At 40.9% G+C, this 23333-nt stretch overlaps 2 protein-coding genes across 2 annotated transcripts in view; one reads left to right on the top strand and one right to left on the bottom strand.

The window, feature by feature from the left end:
- T265_04009 (hypothetical protein) overlaps window positions 1–23333 on the bottom strand; it is a gene marked incomplete at both ends in the record, with an annotated part of 34863 nt that overhangs the window by 5015 nt on the left and 6515 nt on the right. The window lies entirely within an intron of this gene.
- Window positions 8525–23333, top strand: part of T265_04010 (hypothetical protein) — a gene marked incomplete at both ends in the record, with an annotated part of 52502 nt that continues 37693 nt past the window's right edge. Inside the window, one exon of the mRNA XM_009168628.1 lies at window positions 8525–8615. The remainder of the gene's footprint in view (window positions 8616–23333) is intronic.

Raw genomic sequence — 23333 nt, 5'->3', positions numbered from 1 at the left:
GAACTGAAAAGGTCTGTACTCCAGAAGTACACGTGTGCACGAATGTGGCTAATCAGCTGGATATCGATCAAACACAGGGCGACCCAGGATTGGCAAGCCGGGTTGACCGGTTGGTTCAGCTGCGACAAAGATTATGCGGTGGAAGGGTGGGGAAATATTTATCGGTAAGGCGAAAATAATATAGAATGGAGGAGCTGTTGGTGGGTGGACTTGGGCAGAGTTTGCGTTTGAACGGATACGGGTGATCCTGACTTTAGATTCGGCGCTCAGATAGAGAGACCTCTATCACTGTCGTGAGGTTTTTTAGGGGATTTGTGATACCATCAGCAACAACAACAGGTGGTCAAACTCCCGATGTCGGTGTTTGTCAGGACTTTTGAACATATTCTATGAAACAGTAGGAATGAATTCACCCGAAACGGGAATTCAAACACTTTTGTCATTGAAATGAAAAGTATTTCCAAAGCAACAATTCAGAACGGGATACCTTCTAGAAGAAATTTTAAATTGAACAACTCAATTTGGTGCATAGGCGTTTTGTTTCTGTGGAAAGCGGATTAATCCGTGGGTGGGCAAAATGACCCAGTTCTGGTCTGTGCCGTCGCACGATGTCATCAGCCTTACTCGCTATACGCAAAATGGCTGGCGAGCGAAGACTGCTGCTCCTGACGCCTCATGTCTTGCACTTCCATTTTCTCTCTTCACTGAAAACAACTTCATTTGCCTATGCAATTCGTGGCAAGGGACTAGATGTGATAGTTCAAGGTGACGATAAGTTTGTCCACTAGGTCGCTGTACAAGACATACAAAGTTATGCCTTGAACCGAGTCTGCTTACTCTAGAATACGAATAGAATGGAAAATAGTTAATGGTTTGCTAATGCTGCACGAAATTTTGTTAATGGCCTTGTCTTTCAGGTAAGCGCAGGTAGCACCCTTTATTTATTATTTATGGTATGAAACCGCTAAGTAGTCCTTCGAAGTGAGTCAGTGGTTAATGCCTTTAAAGGCGTAGCTGCTCTTTGTCACCCATTAGATGCCTATGAGATGTCCGTATTGGTAGCCTGGCTTGTCCATAAGCTGCTTGAGTGAACACAAATGGATTATTTATGTGGAAGTCTTAAGCAGTGCCGGTTACTAGTAGAATACCATACCAGCCCTTATCAACGACCAACTCTCTTTCCCAATGGCCCCAATATTCCTAGCAAGAAGAGAAAACCCATATAAAAAATTGCAATCAGTGGTCAAGTTAATTCGCTAAAATCAGACGTATACAAAAATTTAAAAAAATTATTCCTGAAGTCCTTTAGCAGTCCACTTTCTTCCTTTAGTACGATAAAGAGTATAGGGCCTCAGAAGTACTTGTTTTTACATTGTCTTCATCGTTTTTGGATATAAGACTAGATGTTTTTTGGTTTGGGTGCAGCTTGTTTTCGGAAAATTTCTAGTTAAAACGAGTTTTTATTTTTTCAAATCAAAGCCAATTACACAGCAAGTCTCTCACTGCTCTACTTCGGGATGCATGAACTATAAAAGGTTCCTAGTACAAGGTCCTTCAGCTTGGATTTTCTAAAAAGTTTAAGTGTATATTGAAGAAACGGTCGCTCTGTACCACATGCTTATATATTGTGCATTCAATAATGAGTAGCATGTTCATCTATATGCGTCGAAAATTGTTTCTAAGGGTATTATCGGCTTTTATAAACCTTCTATCCACCTCAAATAGTCGGGCAAGTAGTCCAGTTCTTTCAGAAGTACAACAACCACACCGAGTGAATAAATACTAGTAATACTGAATGACAATGCCCTATTTACTAGTGGCTAATCTACGGCCTGCATACAACACAAACTTACCGAATAACCGGATGACAATCATTCTCAAGCTTTTTGGGCACCTCTGCAAGCATATACAATGTCTAGCCTATAAGTGATGCGGTCGATGCGCACGTTCTCTTTAGTTACCTTAGTTAAGGAGGTGTAAATCCATATAGTTTGGTTGTCATAAAAATGAGAATACACACGCTCGGAACTAACGAAGCTAATAAGTGCGGCTTTACTATCGGTTTGTACGAGGTGCTGTGTACCATTCCATGGAACAAAAATAGAAACAGTCTGCAAAACATTCTCAAGCAACGGCAAGCCACAGAAATGTTTGGCACGCATAAGTTATTGTGCATGCAAAATTGTCAAAACTCACGTGAGGCATTTTGGACACTCAAATTGGAGCTATTGATCAAAATTATTTTACTGGCTGTAAATGGCTTATTTGGTTATCTTATATACAACACTGTTTCTTGCAGTGTAGGCAAAGACAACATAGGCCAACTTGGAATAAATAACTTAGGGCTTTCAAAAGGCCACTGAATGCTAAAACAGCCCACCTACGCTTTTCTACACACTTTCCAACAACTGCCTCCTGAGAAAATGAGAAACGCTGGTAAGATGTGGGGACAGTATGTCGTTGTCTATCATCCCTTTCCGTCATTAAAAATTAGGAGGTAGTGCACGCAGTCAAAAAGGTTATCATAGGTAATTAAAACCATTTGAAGCACCCCAGTGCAGGTGGAGACATATACTGATAACAATACGTAAAATTGCGCGTAGCTACCGCGTAGATACAGCGTGAGTAAGCCATACTAAGAGAGCTGAAATCAAAGGTTGCTGTCTTCAACACTCAGAACAAAGTTAATCATAACTAATTGGTTTGACGGGAGAGGCGGAAGCTGGAAAATTGGTTTTTTAACTCATACATTAGGTGAACATCGGTTACTAAAAACACATCACATCACTGTACTCTCAGTTACCTATCGTAAGTAGCACTTGCATTTTTAAACTTATTTTGCTTATGAATAGCGCAACGTCGAACGGCATAAAAAGTTTAGAAGCTCGTTGTACTAAAGCCTGGACTTATAAATACGACGCTCAAGATAGCTCAATGTTTCAAATTTTATTTTACTACCATCATCAATCTATTTAACTCACAGCACTTGTGAAACCATTTTTCTGCAGCCTAAATATTAGACTTAGATTTTACAAATGAGTGGCTCATGCCAAAATTAACATTCTCCCAAAACTCATCAGTCTCCAGTTATCACACATTTCTTAATTGCTTCAGCGTAAATTGTGCAGCCACAGGCGCCTATTGTGCTCACAACGTCCGCGCAGTAAGCTATCCTCATTCCACAGGGTTAGATATGTACTAAATTTGCAAACCTTGGAAACTATATCCCTGCTATGTTACTGCAACACTTCAACGAGATAAGAGTCACGTGAATAAATGAGTCGATCTCAGTCTTGCTTACCTATCACTAAATAATTGAGTAATGGCTGTCGTTGCAGATGCTGCCACTATAATCAATAAGTTGAAGCACAATTTTTGGTTTAGGGGCACTTGGTGTTACCGGCACTAATTACCAAACCTAAGGGAAAATGAGCCTTTTATTTACAGTGTACTGGCAACCTTACACTTTTAACAGAGTTTCGTTACCCAGGACCTAAAACAACGTACACCGTGACTATCTGGTATCCCACTTGCTCTCCTTCAATAGCGAGAAATATCGTCTGCTTTCGCTACCGAGCAAGACGCTTAGTCATTCAGCAAAGCGTCGGGGTGGTTTTGCGCGCTTGTTCTTACACCAAATGAACAAGCCCGTTTGCTCAACGGTAGGTCGCTCATTTTGAGATGCCCAAAGCTTTTAATTTCGGGCGTTCAATATTATCTTATCATTCAACCAAAGGCCACCCGCCAGACCACTATACCAGTCTCAATCGAACGTCAACCGATAAGTATAGATATCATAAATATATCCCATGTCTGTCCCCTTTTTGTTTACAGTATGAGTTTGCACATCAAACCTGACATCACTATTGCAAAGGCTACAGATCAGGTTTCAGGCGCTACGGTGTACAAAAGCTTGATTCTGCAGAGCATTCCAGCCATAAATTGTACACCTTATGGGACGAGATAAGGTTTGCATTAGTCCAGTAAGATGGAACCAAAAGTCCTCTGTAGGACCGCCTCGGCTAATTTGTTGATTTTTCTGGCAAGTTAAATGTTAAAAAGCAAAAGTGGGTGTAATTTTCGCATGACCTTTCTAAACGTCTCGTGCTCATTATATGTAATCTTTGTTTTACTGTAATTGAGTTCTCACGAAAAAAGTAAAACAAAATGCACCCTTCTACATTTCACAATTTTCGCTATTCTTTTCCGATAGAAAATTAAGGATATTAAGTACTCGAGCGTTTCTTTACTGCTAAAGCCAAAAATGCATGAAAAGTAACTAATTGTGGATAAATCTAAACAGGGTTAATAGTTTACCCGATAAATCGCTACATTACTCTCATTTTTACGCGAAAGTTTTGGGAAAATTCCGTCGTTACATTGTAGTAAATAAATTCCCGAGATCTTTTTTCAAGTAATAAGGAATTATACTGTGCTGCTGCGTGTTTTTTATGCCCATCTATTTTTGCTTGTCAATAATTCTTGCTTGCTGTTTAGTAGAGATAAAACAACTTTATATTTGACGGCCGAAACTAAAGTTTGATTTGGTATTTTCACTGAGCGCTCCATTTTGAGCTGCTAAGGGCCAGTTGTTTAGGGTTTTACGTAATAAGTAAATAAATAAAGCGGTAACAAACACGGATAGTTAAAAACGGTCAGCTCACTTTCCAAGAATTCTTCAGGAATGTGAAGCACTGTTTTAAACTTTTTGAGGGGCAGCAACGTATTTTTAGCAGTGCATTTGATAGATGACCCAGTAATCTGTAACTAAGTGATCTGATAGATGATCAAGGCACTAACCTTTCTCTGTGAATAATTAAAAGTGCATATATATATATACATAAATATGTTGGTACTAACTGATGATCTATAATAAGCAATTTAGTTCTGTAAAGTTTAGATTGCTTAACTCCACTTTCTTGCAAGCATAGCGGTGAAGATGTGAAACTAAAGCTCCATAATTAGCTCTGGTGCAGTGGTCCATCAGCTCCGCATCCACTGGTGGACCACTGAAAGGTACAGCAAGATAAACTGCCACTACCGCTCTATACATACTCAAAGTACTCACGACAAAAAGTGAGCTTTTGATTGATTGATAGTATTAAACGGAAAACTGGCCGTTGGCTTTTCACGGTTCGTTGTCTAATCAACACTCTCCAAAACGCAGTTACTTGATATATTCACTGACTCCTACTTGTGTGCAGCGGTATGACTGATAGATAGCAGCAACCTGATGCTGAAGCTTCCTACAGGACACTCAATTTGATTCCCACCAGCAGCTAGAGCAGGAATATTTGATAATTTGCCTTCCATATGACACTCTCAGACCAGCGGGATGCCTGTCAATCCTCTATCTTCAGAGGAATACATAGCACATTACTATCGATTTAGGCTAATGGAACTACTCTCTCTAGTAGACCACTGCAGTTTTGGAACCAAACACTTTGGTCAGGCATGATGTTGTGTAAAAGGGCTGCTGACTTCACTGGCACAGTCCAATGAGCACTGAGTATAGCCGGAATTGCTAGCCCTGATTTAATTGTAGGAAACCTGCAACATCATCGTCATATACAGCACGACATCAGTGTTCAACACTGATACTTTGATGTAACAAAAAAGAAATAGCACGGGAATGCACACAAGACCCTCAAAAATCAAATAGTGGAGAGTCTAAAGATGAACAGGAAAATTTGGTAGATAACGTCATGGAGATGGAGAAAGCATTTGCCACCAAGAACTTTCGTGTCCTAAATCGCGTAGTATGACTGACTGCCCAAATGAAAGTGACTTTCAGTGAAATGCTAACCGGAGAATTAGGCTCTGCATTTTGTTTGCAAAGGCATCATTTGGAAGACTAGGCCGAGAACTAGGAGGACAGTTTAACTGACCCCCTGCAACAGAGCCCACAGAAACAGTGCATGCAGCCGAGAGGAATATAAACCTCAGCTGGCCGTCAAAAGAAAGCATAAAGATCATCTCTTTTGATCCTACATGAATCCCTGCTCAGCTTGTCGTTGTCTGCCGAACTCATCAGCAAAAGGCCATATAGCAGTATGGAGGCTAACGAACAGCCCCCAGACTGCAAACTTCAGTCTGATGGACAAAAAGTTTAGCAGCCTTTCAAGTAACTGAAGAATGTCTGGGACCTACTGAGTGGTCATCGTTCAGAGAGGTTTAGTCGACAATCGGTGGACTTGTTGTTGGGCCTTTGATACAGAAGTTCCGTCAGATCAGATGAGTAAGTTGCCAGAATGACCGGGTGTAAAGCCACTCAGAGAAAAAATCTGGGGTTTGTTATGATTAGCCGACTCTATCACTAATGAGCGTCGGTCTGAATGATTAACACCACAGATTTTTTATGGGAGTTTGTCATCAGATTAAATCAGCATTTAGTAGCCTTGCTTTTTCGATCTGGGATACTGGGTAGGGGCACTGAAAGAGTGAGTAATCAGATAATCTAGTACTCGATTTGTTAATATCCCCGAGTAACGACACTTCAGAGACGTGGCCAATGGAAGTTTCTGAAGGTTGGAATAATAATAATTACTCGTTACCCCACAATTTATCTATCAACTGATGCACGCGACCTTTTGTGGACAGTGAGCTTATTCATCTCAAGAAGGGAAGGATCAGCCGGGCCATACACCTTTTTCCAAACGATTTATTTCATCCATGATCTCAGCTGAAAACAATTCACATCCTATTGTGGGGTCGAATAATTAACCATAAAATTGGCATTTGAGGCGAGCTTTTGAAAATGCCATTTATAAATCAGTCCTTAAGACCACTGTCTCTATCTTCAACATTATCACAGGCGGAAATATCAGTGCAGAGCTCTTGTTCAACTAACGAACCGTACGTAAATGTACGTTGGCCAATAACCATCTCCTACTTTACTGCTTTTCTCAAGTGGTTTTTAAGTTTGCTGTCGGAACTCAATTACATTGATGCCTGTTCTACTCGGTATCAGAACTGTTGGTGCAGCTCACTCATAGGACCTTCAGGCGGCAACACGAAACCGTTCTGGGAGTGACTGGGAGTTAGTCACTCATGATGTGGTCTACTCTGCTGTTGATGTAGTTCACATCCTGCCCACTTACGATTCTAGATAATTAACTTGGACAAGGAATTGAAGTTGGGTAGCTTGAGATAGTAGACAAATATTTCTATCTGGGTGGAAAGGATGAAGAAGCTCTCGTGAAGCTGTATCACTTTTGGCGTGAGCGTGACATCAACTTATACTCAAAGGGTCGAGCTTACATTGCAGTATTGTGCTTCATATCGTTATACGGGTCGTGAAGCTAGCACTACACGCTGAAGGCGTCAAGAAACTTGGTGTTTGACCATCGGGGCCTTCCGAGAATTGCTCACATCTGCTGGGACCATCATATTAATAATGTCAACGTGCATAGAGTACTTTTCTAACGAAATCTCACTTATGACAGATGAGCTGGTTAAATTCTATGGATTGTTCTACTTTGGTCATGTGCTGCATATGCCAGCCGGTCGAGTTCCCTGGGAAACTCTTTTTACGCGCCATGACAGTAAAAATGATCCGGAAGCGAAGCTTTAAAGCCACTGTCAACATACTCAGTTGTGTTGGTGCTTGCGTTACCCTCGGGTGTGGACTCCGAGAAGGAACACGAAAATTATTGGAGACGTTGTCCGGCATAGCCCAGTCGAACATTCCGTCAAGCTATTGTCTCTACTGCGTTACTCTCCTCTCAGCTTTTCGCAATATTATGTACACCGCAATACCTGGCTTAAGGGCTCGATTCCAACACATACCGATTTTCTTGCGTAGCTATTCACAACTACCTCCACAGATTATTGCCAAATACAATTATCAGCCCTAACCATTGTACAGTACGTACGCAGCTCTTGCAGCTGATGATGTGAAACAAAGAAGTCACGAAATATTAGCGGGAAATAAGAAAAGTGCAAAATATTTGTTCATCTACAAACAAGTGATGATGTGCGTTGCGATGGGTTTGGCGCACAAGTTAGCCGTGACTAGATGAACGATAATACCATCAACACTTCAAATCGAGGATACCAGCAAACTCAGCTACTTTAGATCTAAAATTTGGCATTCGCCGTTACATCTTAGAAACCTATTTCAACAAAAGAACTACCTTAAGTGCTTCCTATAACTTCTGATTACAGTTATGGTAATTTACGTCTCTAATACGGCCAGCGCTTTCGTTCTTGAACAGTTATTCACAGCTAAACCTCTGAACTGATCAGCATTTGATTCAATATGCCGCTGATGCTACCCACAGAAGTGTAGCCCGCCCAAGGAAAATAACGGAGGAAGATAATTACTTGTTTTATATGGCCTAATTCCAAACTCACTTCTGATTTAAATCCTTGAGAACTTTGCGAAAAACCCCTGTATCTCTTACGAAACGAGCAACATTTGCAGTATTCCGAGTTTGTTTAAGCCACAGCTTTTTAAAGAAGTCTAGTTTATGCCATCGGGTTCTAAAAAGGTCCTAGTTATGCGTTTGCTTTGTTTTTCAGATTTACGTGTGTGAAATGTATTCGGAGAAGCTGAACTGCTACTCTCATCTTTCACAGAGCTGAAACTTGGGTTTGGTTTCTGTCAATAAAAGGTAAGTTTTGGTAGTGATTATCTTCACGAACCAAGTGGTATGAATGATACTGGTAAGCGCAGGTAATGTTGCTACAAACTCAATGGATTCTACTGAATAGTAAAACGTCAGTTTAAAATCAATATCCACAGAGTATCTGTGAAAAGTTTTTTTAGCATATCGCAGCATGCAACACACAAGAATGGACAGAGGAAAGGTGAATCTTTGCCGAGGGCTTTGGGGACCAAAATATTAAAAATCAATCCCCAGACTCACATTTCCGGGAAAAAGAAAACATCCATCGAACTTAATAAGCATACACGAACTTTATTATTACTTGGTAATAAAATTTCATGCTACCTGAGTTAAGTGTACTAAACGTATTCTTAATGCGTTCGGAAAAGTTGAAAAGACAATGTTTACCGCCTAACATAGTAAGAGACATTCAGAAATTAGATAGTAATATTCTTTACGGTTATGTATTCTCTGGAAGAATCATAGGTTGCCAAAATTTTGTTGCGGAAATCGCACAGTCTGCTCACCCAGTTGCTGACCGTCGCCATCGACCGTTATATAATATGGCCAAAGTATCTGTAAAAGTCGAGTTTGTTGCGGCGCCAAACGCACCTACTTTACGCAACAACAACGTCAAACGACCTCTCTAGGTGTTGGATACCATAAAGTCGTCTTAAGACAGAGGCGTCTAGCGTTCAAGCACGGCTCGGACAATTACAGCAGAGTCAGAAACACTCGAAAGGTACCAAATGTTTAAACACTGCAACAGTTAGTCACTACAAACAGAGAAGGGCGAAGGTCCGGCAACTTCGATTCGGTGTCTGGAACATTTGAACCATTCTTGACAGGGATGGAGGTGACAGACCCGAAGGGCATGCTGCTTTTGTGGCCAAGGAATTGACACACTATTGCATCGGTATGGGTGGTCTAAGAAAAACGTGGTTGGCCAACCAGGGAAGATTATAAGAAGCTGGATACGTGTTTTACCGATCTAGAGCTTCACAACTTTGTCGTCGGAACCATGCAGTTGAATTAGCAATGGCTTATCGTATGGTTGAAGGAATATTGTATGATCCAGACCACATCATTCCGAGTTTGTGGGCCTCTGTCACTTTTTTCACTTTTGTTACTGCGTTTGTTTCTACCGCTAATAATCCAGAAAGCGAATAGAAATAATTGTACGGGCAATCGTCAGCTGTCAACGCACGCGGTTTGAACATCATGATCAGCTGCGAAAATTAGAAATAGAAAGGGCTTATTGAACTGCATGGAAGTGTATCTGTGAACATGCTCCATTTGTTGGACGCCACTTTAAATGATACCAGCCAATACTAAGAAGTAATCAGGTGTTCCACTAGACGGATCCTCAGTTGCATGTTAGTCGGTTAATTATGGATTAATTATTAATTAATTAATTATGCTAATTATGCTAATTAATTATGCTAAAAGAAGTCCAATAAAAGCCAAACGGTAACATTAAAAATTTTTACCCGCTGGTTAGAAATATAGTTTTATGATGGTAAGAACTACACGTTAAGCCACACAGGTTTAGTAACTGAGGCATAACCACGTCTTAAGGAATGAAATGGAATTCAGTTCCTACCACTGCGACTTTCTCGGATTAGCTTTAGCCCACTTACAACTTTAACCCCGAATCTTCACACCATTTGGACACTTATCTTCATTTTTCACAATACGCACAACAACAGACCGGGATTATGAGGACAGCGGGCATAGCAAGTGACCATTTCGTCACCCATTACATGACTCATAGTGGGAAGGCCTCAAGAGACCATGTAATAAGACTAAACTCAATCTCAAGTGGCTAATTTTAAACGGGTTTTAGTGAATCATGTGAAATTCTTTCTGAAAGGAATGCAGAAACAACCTCTGGAACGTGTAAGTATTGTTCGAAAAGCAACCGCAAAGTTTACTAACTGATATCCGGAGGAATTTCAAGGTTCGGTAGTCAACTAACCATGTACTTAAGTTCGAAGCAGAGGAGCATAGCCTCAACTTAGACTCCGGTGGATGTATTTTGGTGCGCCCAAAGAAACTTGGACCAAGAGAAAACTTACCGATTCATATTACCCTTAACTAATGGCTTATACCGAAAACGATTTTCATAGGCGATTTACCCTCCTGCGTTGAAGCTTGACGAAGAAACTTTATTAGATGAATGTAGTTCACATACGAAGTAGCCAGTTATTTTTCAAGGGTTTTGCCCTTGAACTGTCTAAAATCTCATAAGTCGCGCGTTATGCCAAGTCAATAAAATAATTTCTGTTCACATTCCAAATCACCTGTTGATTACCTGTCATTTTTCATGTCATTTAGGTTCTTGTTACCCGTGAACTAAAAACGCCAATAACATAAACGGCGATTCGATATTTTTCTGTCCAAAAGAACAGCAACCTATCAACCTTAATGTTTAGCGTAAGTTTCACCCATGCTCTAAACCACAAAAGACAAATTTTATCGTCATTCTGGTTATCCCACTATGTGGTGAGAAAGAACTTTGAAGCGGTTTTAAATGATCAGCGGTAAGCTAATATCCAAGATTCTCTACCTAGTACGACCACATCTCTATTAGTAGCATGGCGCAAATTTGGTTTATATTAGTTTTATTTGTGGCTTCAAAACTTCCCTCGATGTCTTAGAGACACCTCGGTTTGCTGTATCGATCGGCAAGTCTTTCAGGTCTCACGTGTGTACGGAAGTGACATTGACGGAAAGTGTGACAGAATTCGATAAGTATTTAGATGCAGCGTTAAATGAAGCAGAGTTTGTGCTGCATTATATTTAAATCATATTAGATTTCTTCATTTAACCGAGGAATTTAGTACTCTACTAGTCACATCAACAAGTGTTTACAAGCCACTCTAGGTATAAATCCTGTTTTTGTGCACTGATGTTTACCTACTTTGTTGCAATTTGGCCACCTTACTTGCAAATCAGTTTGCTCCGTGTTTTCAGCCGGCGATGTAGCTCGATTTAGGGTTGGACGTATTAAATTGACCTTAGTAGCATAAGAGATATAGGTACACTTGAGAGTGCATTCTTCGCAAAGGTCTCTGGGAAGAACTTACTTTTTGTTGATCCTCTGAGTTTTCTTTCATCGGTTCGGTCCTTTTTAAAGGAGACCATTGTGTAATCATAAATTTAAATTTTCCGCAACCCTCTAGAGATTTGAGCGTAGTCTTCATTAGACTGGAGTGTATAAATCAGGCGATCTTGCGAGTAAAATATTTTTTCGGCTTCGCTTAAAGACAATGACGATAGGAAACTAATGTTTATAGCACGTAGAACCCTGTCAAAAATAGGAGATATGACTACCAATGCTGACCATGAGATGCTATCAATTTGGGACGACGGATACCTTCCGAACGTCATGTATCTTTCCGTTTGATCCTATTTGATTTAATTTGGATTAGTTTATTATAGCAGGAGTGTGATGTGAAGGTTTGATGAATTCTCTATGAACTACGGTGTGAATAATGCAGTTTCCACGGGCAACTCGGTGGTTTCATTCGGAATAACATAGGTTTCAAAATACTAGCTGAGCAAAGATACATTCAAATAGCTGACAACATAGCATAGTTAAGTACTACAAGGGGAGCACATATTGATTGCTGCATAAGAGGAAAAGTTATTGGGAGTTGTTTATGGTTAATCATCTTTACACAGAAAATCTAGGGACTAGATAGGTTGCAGCAAGGTATTAACAAACTTCGGCTGAACCCAAACTTTTACCCGACACGACTACTCTGACCAACTTAGATTAATTGAACACTGTGATTGAACACTGTGCACAGTTCGTGAACCCAGACACTGCCTAGTACTGGGAATGCTACATAATATGAGGCATGGTGCACACCGTAAATCTATGGAACCAAGGGCAGTGACTAAGTAGATGGAGACCCCAACAAATACACTCATTTGCAAACCAATTTGAATTTCACGAGAGACTCAAGTGAATCTTTTGTTTGTGATGTTCTTCAGCTGAATGTGCTGCACACAGGCCGCCTCATGTTTCTGTTTGTACGATATTCGAGCTTTCGCGGTACATTTTCATGAAGGAATCTACCCACACAAGAAAATGCATGGAACTGTTGAGTTCGATAGGCTGGTCTCGGTAAGATGGTGTTTAATTTTGTGGAAGCACACGACACTGTAACATAATGACACACTTTGCCGATTTCTCGGGGCTTATGCATAATGTGGCGCCTCGCATTACTATGCGACGTGCTTCAACGTCTACATCAGTGAGTTGACTGAAGCTATCCTAAATTGTTGGCTCTTGAGTAGCATTGTCGTCGAATGCGCTTCCTGATAAGTTTACTCACAACATAGGGCTTAAGCAAATGTCACTTCCAGAAGCAAACAAGAATTGAGCTTCGATTTAGCAAGCCATTCAGATTACGGTGTATCTAGCGAGACCGACTTATTCTCAGGCCCAGCACGTGTTTTGATTGAACACTGTGTAGCATTCCTACTTGCAAATTGTATTAAACGCAATAAGCGTTGTGCAGTCCTTCGTGAATAATACTGAATCCATTGATCGAAACTGTATTTGTATGCATCGAGGTCTTAGGTTGTCACTCTATCTTAGTTTTCATCTTAGAGTTGCAGTTAACGTTTTGGTTAAGCTGATTGACACATGTTACATGAAGTACAAACATGCCAAAGAATAAAAATCAATCAAACCTTCAAATAATGTATATCATCAAGCATAGTATTGAAGTGGTCCAGAATAGTTATGCCATTCCTGTGTTAACCTGACCGCCTAAACATACCGCTTGTATAGCACCTATAAATGAGATTGAGAAAAATTTCAGCTCATGGAACAATTCTACATTGTTGAGAGATGTTCAAAATATGATGGTCTGATTCATCGAATTTTGGGAAAACGTGGAAGATGGATAACTAGGGAGCTTTACAGACCACCAGAGAAGGATGCGTTTGGTTTCAGCTGAGGGTGAGGATTATGCAGGATCGCTCGACAGTTATGATTTCATGGTTTCGAAAGCCGTAAAATAGAAAAAACGACCACCCTATAGTTGAGTGTAACAGCTGGTGGATTACTCCATACACCTGCATCTTACTTCGGACAAAATTAAGCTAAACCGTTCAGTGGTCCAAGTGCAAAGGGACTGGAAGACAGTAACGTCACTCTATTTAGCCTTTCAAAAGTAGCAGACCGAGAATGGCCAAGGGAAACTAATTCCATTTTTCCACTTGCCTGAACCAGAAGAAAATATTCAAATTTAACAATTGACAGGTCAAAGTAAAGTGACCGTGGGAGGCCACCGCACCATTTCGCTTTTAAAGAACAAAGAAAAGGGCTGTGATATTCCAAATGCCACGTTCTAAAAAGATATAAATACACTTTATGCACAACATTTGGACCCCAGACAGATCACCACCTTCTACTGAGAGATACTACCATTGTTTTTAGCATAGAAGTTGTGGGTAATCTGTGGAGCATTGTTTAATCAATGCTTGATGATGCTTTTGAGTGACCAATGAATTCTGCCATCAGAAATACTAGATTTTCTGCAACAATTGTTTTGAAACAGTATATTGTCGTAAGCCCTATGGTAGCCGTGTGGTAGCGGATACTTGATAGATGGCCAGATATGTGTCCCATCAGCCATTCTTCAGGATTATCCATGTGACTGACATCTTTGGAGAGAACTTGGGAGTTGTGGATTCACCTCTTGAAGATACGTTCACGTGACCGCGTTTCATAGAACCTGGCATCTGAGCGAATAAAGGGCCATGACTATCTAGCTAAGATGAGCTGGTTGGTGGGAGACATTCGCTAGAATCAGGCACCTTACTTTAGTCTTTTGGTTATCGTTTGAGAGTGATCACACTGATGTTCGTCAAGTCCAATCAGTTCATATTTCCTTCCATAATTCCGGAAGCAGTGACCCTGCAGCATCTTTTCCGACAGCTCATCTAGATTGCGATACGGCGACAAGTAATACTCCAGAGGTCAGACATTAGTGGATATGCACAATTTTTAACAGTGTGTTTCCCTTTTTAACTGACGAATTTACTGCGAGTCTACTGGTCGATTTGCTCGCAAATCTTGGGTGCATCATCTGGAGCTTCCTAATGCAGCTTCCTCAGAAGCTATGAGCAACTTGTACGAGTCAAAACAGGACGGGAATTTTTTTTAGGTTGTCAGATGTGGGAGCTTTAAGGCTGTAGAAACAGGCAGAGGCAACTGGCCGACTGAGAATTTATCGGCAAAGATTACTAGCAGCCAAGCAATAGAATGTGTTGGAAGTTCCTTTGGACTGTCGCGCTTTCCTTTCCATATACCTCATTCGAAATAGCGAATGGCGCTTCACACATGATTTGAACAGATAAGTGATTTTGGGCCTGCAAACGCACATACATGAATATTATGGTGCGAACAATATTGAGGGCAACATACTGCAAACCGTCCGAAAATTCCAGCCTCTAGTTCAGTTGGATCGGTTTGATCTCTAGGCTAAATTTTGGTGTGGATCACTTCATGTATCGAAATTCGATGGCAGTTCTGTGTCAAGCTTTGTTAACTGGTAAGCGGTAGTTAATTCCAGCAAAAATGGATACTTGGAAGTTTTGGTTTTGGAAAGGGATATTGGTGCAAGGGGTGAAAAAGTGGGATACTCCTGAAGATCTCGGAGGAGCGGGGAGTTTTGTGGGTCATGAGATCTTTTGCTTTCAAGAACGGTTGTAATCTAACTAATTATAGAATCATAAACATCCATGGGAAGGCACTGAAATGTTTCACCTCTACAATGTAATTCTCAAGTTTTGAACAGAACTACTGTCTTCACAGGCTTCGTTAAAATGGTATGCTCTAAGTCGTGTGCCACGTGAGTTTTTTCCAAAAACATTGTTATGATCAGTCCAATGTAACTGATCCATTTTTATCGACATTTTACACTGCACACTGAAAAAAATCGAAACACTTACAAGGTCAACTTAGGTGTCTCGATCAGTGGGCTACAGCGAACAGTTACGTGAGTTGTTGATCGATCTGTGGGAATAGAAGACTAAAGCGAGACATCTTCACTGTCTCGAAGCAGTGGACTCGAAGGGACACATTATCAGTGATCATGGCCTGGTCGGATAGAGGTTTCACCAGATTGGAATGGTATCTAGGCCTAAATCCGAATTGTGTTGCAGAGGTTAGGGAAACATTCGTAACATAGCACCGAAAGGGCTCAGTAGTTTATTACTCCACATAAACGGCAAAAATCAAATGCGACATTGCTAGTCTTCCAAAACTAACGCCCCTTATGCTACTCAAGGGGTACGCTGCTTTTTCATCTAAAGCAGTGTCATGTCTGTTTACTCTGTCTGTATGTAGGGAACATTGCTTATATCTGGAGAGCTGGCGCCAAGAAAAGGGGTATTGAGGTTTCCTCTATTGGTCAAAGTGCGAAGGCATGCAGAAACGTGTAAGTGGGATGGAACAAGCTCATGAGGTGATCCCAAGAACGCAGTATGTTTGTTGAAGCTATTACGGCATATTACTATTGTTGATTCCAGACACGTGGCACGCAAATGGGCTGCGTGATATTCCACCACGCATTATCAATGATGTTTTCCCTTAATTAAGTATTTTGTAATAACCGTGTTACCTGCCTCGGCTTGTCACCACGACTTGTGCATTCCTTATTAGCTTACTGGGACTAGCGCTTCAGTTATTATTGTTATTATTAACTGAATAACGAAACCCTGTGTTGGGTTCTATACCTGAAAACGTCTTCTCTTACTGAATGTACTTTAAAAGACAAGTAGAGCACATTCTGCAGTGCAGGAGAGTGTTAAGAGCTAGCCTGGTTTTAGCCATTAACTAATGCAGCACGTGCTCGAACGTGTAGAATGTCCAGATGTCTTTTCTTCCCAGTTCGGTTCAAATAGTTCCAAGTTTGAGAAAACTTCCTAGCTTCCATTTATTGTATATAATTCTCTGGAACCGACCTCGGTAATCACCAGTTGTTTGTGTCCACCACCCAAACCTTGGATGGCTGCAAATGGTTCCCACCAAAAAGCTCTGGTTGCTAGGCTGAAAGTTTCCTACTGTTCACAAATCCATTTTGTATGCTCTATTATATATCTTACAATATTTTTATTTGCTTTTGTATAGTGTATCTCAGTTTGTCCTGTATATCTGTACAAAAGACCCCGCCAGCAATCTTTTAAATCTATCGCGTTGCTAGAATTCACTGTTTATGACCCTTGTCACTCAAACTTAGCTGAACGATGGCTAAAATTAGCTAGCGATATGTATGTCTAGAATACATCTCCTGAGTAGTGTGGGCTACTGGGTGAATTTTTACACGCCCCGTGAGTCTCAGCTGTTCTGTTGTATCCACTTGAACCATCATCCTTGAGGCACCTTTTTTTAGGTTGTAGGGGCTCCCCTGCTTTTCACTCCTGTTTTATTCCATCTGTTTTACACCAGGGACAAAGTTCTCAGGTGGATGCACATGTTGCATAATGTAAACCGATGTGGCGTTGCCCATTGTGTGCGGATGTTCATAAGCTTTTTCCTATTTGACAGACCGATTCGGAAACGGATGCCAGCCTACTAATGTTGGAAAAGTTGTGTGGTTGAAAATGACCTCATAAGGTTTACCCTATCCTAGTTACCACTTTGTTCTGTCAGGACTTTTTAACCTAGAACATTTCTACCTGTACGGCCTTCAAGATGAAGGCCGGCGGCACTGTCCACTTGGGAACTGAGGTGGATAGCCTCTTTTGCTAGCAAATAAATTCGTTGAAATCATGACACTGACAACCTTACCGCATTTCGCTTCCGTAAAGTGCATTTAATTATAGGCGATAAGTTATGGGACACTCCCAAAATTTCGAATAATAGTCAAATTATAGCGTCGGTGGGACACCTTCTCACTTGATGCCAGTGACGGTAATGTCGTGGAGGCATGGTGCATCCAACTCAGTCGTCCAGACGCCGGGTGATGATCGTAGCGTCTTGAGTGATATACAGAAGTTACTCAAATGTCCCAGTTCAATCGGTCTCGTAGAGATGCGCATCAATTATTTTGATGCTTTAAAAAGTTAAGGAATAGCACGGATCATGAGAAGTCTCCTGGTCGCTGTTCAAATGTACTTTTGTTGTTTATCTCAATTTTTAGCCCATCCATATTTTTTAGTTTTGCGTCCGAATCGGATTTGTCAGTTCCTGATGGTCGAAGCATTGTATACCTGCGCGCGGCTGAAAGCCGCATATAGCTTGTGCTGAGCTACGTTTGGCATGCCCATGAAGCCGATGTAGCCTCGAGGGCATGGCTGGCGTGCCAACGTACAGGGGCCTGTCTCAATCCGTAAGTGGGCTGAAATATGTGGACGCAACGATGAGCACCGGCAATTGTCACCGAATTGTAGTCCATGCACCAGCGTCAATTGTTGGAAATTTCAGTGCGATCTCTACCTCCTACAGTACAGAACTTTGCAAGTGTTACTGTGAGCCCTCCATTAGCAAGGCTTCGATGTGGTGATGGGTAGCCTGACGATGTATGATAACTCTGCGTTTAAAGACGTCGTACTTATGATAAAGATGTCAAGTGCACATTCACTAGCAAAAGAAACGGATATGTCAGCGCTTCAGAAGTTTATATTTATCTGGTGGATTGGCGAACACACTGCCAGACTCAGCATATTAACCCCACTGCGCCTGCGTCTTGCACAATTCCACAATGTCATTACTGTACTGGGAGATTCAACCTCTTCATACTTTCTCGTTTATTTTGCAGCATTATGAGACTTCTTATTAATCAAATCCTAGGGGTAAAGCAGAATCCTCTATTATAGGCCTAGAGTAGCATGCAAATGTAATTCCTTTCGCGAAAATTTCGAATGTTTGGGGGCGAATGAGGATGCATTATAAACACTACACCCTCAGGCGCACGCAATATATATATATATATATATATATATACATCATGCATCCTAGGAGAACGCGAAAGCTAGAAGAAATATGGGGTTGGAATTTATTAACAATTTCTTTTAATTCTTGNTCCTATCCTAGGAGAACGCGAAAGCTAGAAGAAATATGGGGTTGGAATTTATTAACAATTTCTTTTAATTCTTGATCCTAGTTTATAAAAGAAACATCGCTTATTTAGGTGAACATAAAGTACGTAGCTGAATGTTAGGTGAAGTCCTCATGGAAGATTCAGCAGACGAATGTTTTGTGCGGGAAGATCACAGTTCTTTCACCTGTGCAGTCTGACCCCAAGGTTTAAACACATAGTCTGATTTCTATTACAATAGACCTCAAAGGTTTTGAGGAGCTTCACATAATCAATGAAAATCCAATCGACTGGAGAGTAGGTTGTTTAGACCTAGGAATCAGACAGTGACACCAAGAAATCCACCCCCCGGACCAGGTTATTCTTTTTTGTGATATGTATAAGCTTGCAAGTTGGCAGAGGCGGCTGAATTTATGGCCCTTCTGACGCCGACTTAGAACGAGGGATTGAATATCTGTCATACAAAAATTCGTAATAATTTGTCATGAATATTTTGCAGCACTACATGAAGATAAGACTGAAATGTTTGTCGGTGTGCCTCCTAGAAATCATCAGGATTGAATTGCTGTTGGGCTTAGTAAAGAGTAAGCAAAGACCAGGAACCAAATAATGAGTGAACATGCCGATAAAATAATTGCGTTCCGAACCATTGACAAACTGGCCACTCAGGGAATACAATGCGTCCAACTACGATAAAGACTTTTCAAAATATTGCAGGTTAGTCCACCGTGGCACAAGACGTGCAGTAAATGACTCATTTCATTGTCATGAGGTACAATAACCCTTCTGTACGAGCAGCCTTTTCAGCGGGCTGATAACTAGCCACAAAAAGACCACAGATTTTAGTTATTCTCGCCAAGATCCAGTTCACCGCAACCACCTCTAACACAGACATTGAGAATGGCATTTACCTTTCTGCAGACAGACCATGTTCAGTGAGGCAAGCTTTACGTTTTGATAGGGTTGCCTCTATATTCCCTGTCGGAATTTATGATGTAGCAAACTCAGTAACGTAGACATAGAAAACACACCGCTAAATCATTACACCGTTTACACCCCAGTGACAGTTTTAGAGCTTTTAGCTGAGGTGAGAATCTTACGCGAAATAGTCTGCTTGGTCACAAACCCAATGCTTCATAGCTCAGCAATGTGTTTTTAACTACAGATGTGAAAAATTGCTTGTCTTAAAAAAAAATCGATGCAAAACACAAGACATGAGTCGGTTTTTCGTGCAACGGACTCTCACACCGCAATGAAGATAATAAAATTTGCGCGTCCAGCTAATCGAAAAGAATCTACTGCCCATCATTAGAGAACAAGCTGAAGAATGTCAGGTCACGCGCCAAAATAATAAGGACTGAGCATGTGACGAAATTTTTATTGTTTGGTTATGGACCACAGCAAATGAAGAGCCTTTCTTTCGCTCGTGGTGTTTTAACTTTTCAAAGTAGGAAACAATACTAAAAACAAAAGATGGCTGAGAGAAAAGGCGTATTCACCAAATGCGGTCGGTGCATCAAGTGGAAAGAACAGCAGAACATAATCTTTCAAGTATTAAATGGCTTGTGTGCATTTATTCTGATGCGCTTACCCAAAGCCATACGATTGTTAGTGGCATAGCAGAAAATTCTAATTCAATGGTGGCAGGTAAGTGAGTACCAACGAGTCGATTACTCCGTGAGATTGATATATATATATATATAAACAAGGTTATTTACGTTGAGTAATTTGCCATCATGGTATTGCGCTTAGGGGCTGACAAACATAGTCCTAAGGGTAAACTGAGCAAATTATGAAGGAGGATATTGCGGAAATTCGTTCTTAGCTTCTTCGAAAAACAACTAAGCCAGCAATAGACTGTGTCTATATAAACCTGATTTACTGTGTTTAGGTTATTTAGCTTGTAACAGTATATCATTGTTCAGCTGTATCACTGCCGGTGCCTAGCTGCCATGCCACCCGAGGGAAGCACGAGGGCTGGGATACTGCCAGGTTGCCCAAACCTAGACAGAGATGATGACTCAAACGCTCCAGCTGATCTGATTACTGTGAAAAATATCCTAGGGCTTTAGTTAGCTAGCTTTTAAAGAACCGTACTATATTCGAGCCGTTTACTTTTTATTATGGATTATATGCGTGATAAAATTAAATTAGACGCTATGAAAACCACTGTTCACTGTATCAATGTAAAATCACCTATCTTTAGCGAGACAGCAATTAATTAAAACAATTCGATGGTGGTTGTGAGCATTCTTAGTGAAAGTGCTTGTTCATGAGTTCCATCTAGCTAGTTTCCATCTAGATACACACCACATCCACGCTGTTTGTCACGACGATCTCTTTGTGTCCGATGAACAGGTCTTTGAGCAATGCAGGTTTAAATTTATCTAGAAAGAATCTCCCTCTACCTGGCATTTTGAATCAACCCGAAGCCAGATTTTAAGTGTTTCTACGAAACCGCTGAATGAGAAAGGTTTTCCTATTGTCGCGAACTTTGAAGTGAGGAACGACCCTCATGTTTGCTATTTCTAATCGGGGACTTAACCCTGCTGAGTGTCAGAGTCAAAATGGATTCGGATAATCTATGCACCAAGTTTTGATCACAATTCTAATATTATTGATGAGTTGACAAAGCACCGTCCTTTAAAAAAACCTTGCTTATTTGTTTTCTCCTTGTTCGGTGACCATTGCATGCTTCTTAGTACTTTCATTAAGCCCGGTTTTCGAACTTGATCCAATCAAACGAAAACTAGTTGTCTTTAGCTAGCTGAAACTAAATTCGAGCAGGATGAGTAAAGCTGACAAAGGCAAGCGGAGCCAAGTACCGCTTATTAATGATATAATCTCAGGATCGATCATTCCAGTAAACCGAAGTCTCATGGGTGAATTTCGTCCACAAATGCAACCCTCTTGCTGCGTGCCAGTAGGTCAGTAACTCACGAAGCTTGACTTAGTTTTGGTTTGTATATAATTCTTACCTTTGGTTGCTGCTGAAAAGCTTGATAAAACAAAGTTTTTCTCAAGACATTGAAGAAATACACCAATTTGCTGATCAGGTCTTTTACAAAATGGTATGTTATATTTGTAGTCGGCTTAACTCTCCTTTCATCGTGGGCCAAGACACCAGGATCACCCGAGATACCCGGCAGTGTTGTTTTAGTGGCTTACTTTCTGTTATTTTATTGGTCTTACCCGTGTCAACAAACTCTGTTCTTAGTCCTTTACCACCTGTTTGGAAACAGATTCCGTCAACTGAAGACGCTAGATTATTACAAACATCAGAGGTATTCCGTTACAAACAACACTATTTGAAAATTTCACCAATGAACTTCCTGAAGTGCTTCTTGCAATATAGGAAGTTGTAGTCGAATACATCAGTCAAACAAGATGGTTCCTATTCATCATCCTCATCATCAAAGACAGCAACATCGGTGTTGGAACTGATGCCTCATTGTCGTACGTTGTCATCGTTGTACAAAGGCTGTGATATTTCCAGGCCGCCCACACCTAGACAGGAGGACGGTTAAGGTCCTCAACCAAAGCCTTCGGCTCAAAACTCTAACTGCAAAGCAGCGGTGTTGGGCTGGAAACGCAAGTACATTATCATTTTTACGGGACACGTCGCCATACATGTTCCAACATCCAACCTGGAGGGCCAGGAGACTGTGCTCGTCAGACCTCTACCCATTGACCAGCCTGGTATGAGAGTCTCTCTGGGTGTCACGCGGGCACCGTCCAGTATGGCTCAACAGGTCGCCGAGGTACACGAACCACCACATCATAGTAAGGTCCAGTCTCTTCGTGACGAGTTGCTATCCAATGTTTAAATGTATTCCATATGGATTCCAGAGGAAGCAGAAAACAGAATTAACAATTCGACTTCATCTCTTTCATTGAACATACAACACCGAAACACACCTATCTGCAAAGTACCCTCAATCCCTCCGGGACCTTTTAGGAGAACCCGTTCACCGCAAGGGTCATTACTGTAAGAATTCAGAAGTCGGGAATTTCTGTTCAAGTTCAATACGTACAGGTGTAGGGCGTGTGTGAGTAAGAGAAGGACCTTGAGTATCATATATATATATATATATATATATATATATATATGCGCACATACGCGTACACATATAACACTTGCTCATAGATAGACTGTTTTAACCAGTGANCTTTTCAAAAATTTAAGGTTGTGTTTGATATGTAGAGAGTACAGACGTCAGGTTAAGGTTGTGACAGAACGCTGACAGGGTCAGGAAAGCTGTGACGCTACATAACTGTTAATTAAGTGATGTCCATACTGATCGTTTACAATATTTTGTAGATCAAAAATTGACATATTTCACATTTTGAGTCGAAGTAGAACGTTTTCCCCTATGAGGTTCTGTTTATGGTTGACTTGTTTGCTGAGCTTGACAGATTTTTTCGGACAATAGACCCAGAACTTGAAACTCGATCCAAATGCTTGATAGGTAGCTTTGTATCCAGCTAATTCACAACGCCGCTCACCGAAATTGTCACAATCAGCTAACAGTGTGACCAACAACTTTTCATATGGGTTGGAGGTGACAATGACAGGTTAATGTGTAAGAGGTCTAGCTGAAAAAAGTCGAGTTCAGTGTACCTATGGAAAGGAATCTTCCGTCTTTCCATATATATATAT

Source organism: Opisthorchis viverrini, assembly GCF_000715545.1.
Source record: "Opisthorchis viverrini unplaced genomic scaffold opera_v5_62, whole genome shotgun sequence".
Classification (NCBI taxonomy): Eukaryota; Metazoa; Platyhelminthes; class Trematoda; order Opisthorchiida; family Opisthorchiidae; genus Opisthorchis; species Opisthorchis viverrini.
Note: the sequence above shows the minus strand (reverse complement) of the source record. Positions and strands in the feature narration are given on the sequence as shown.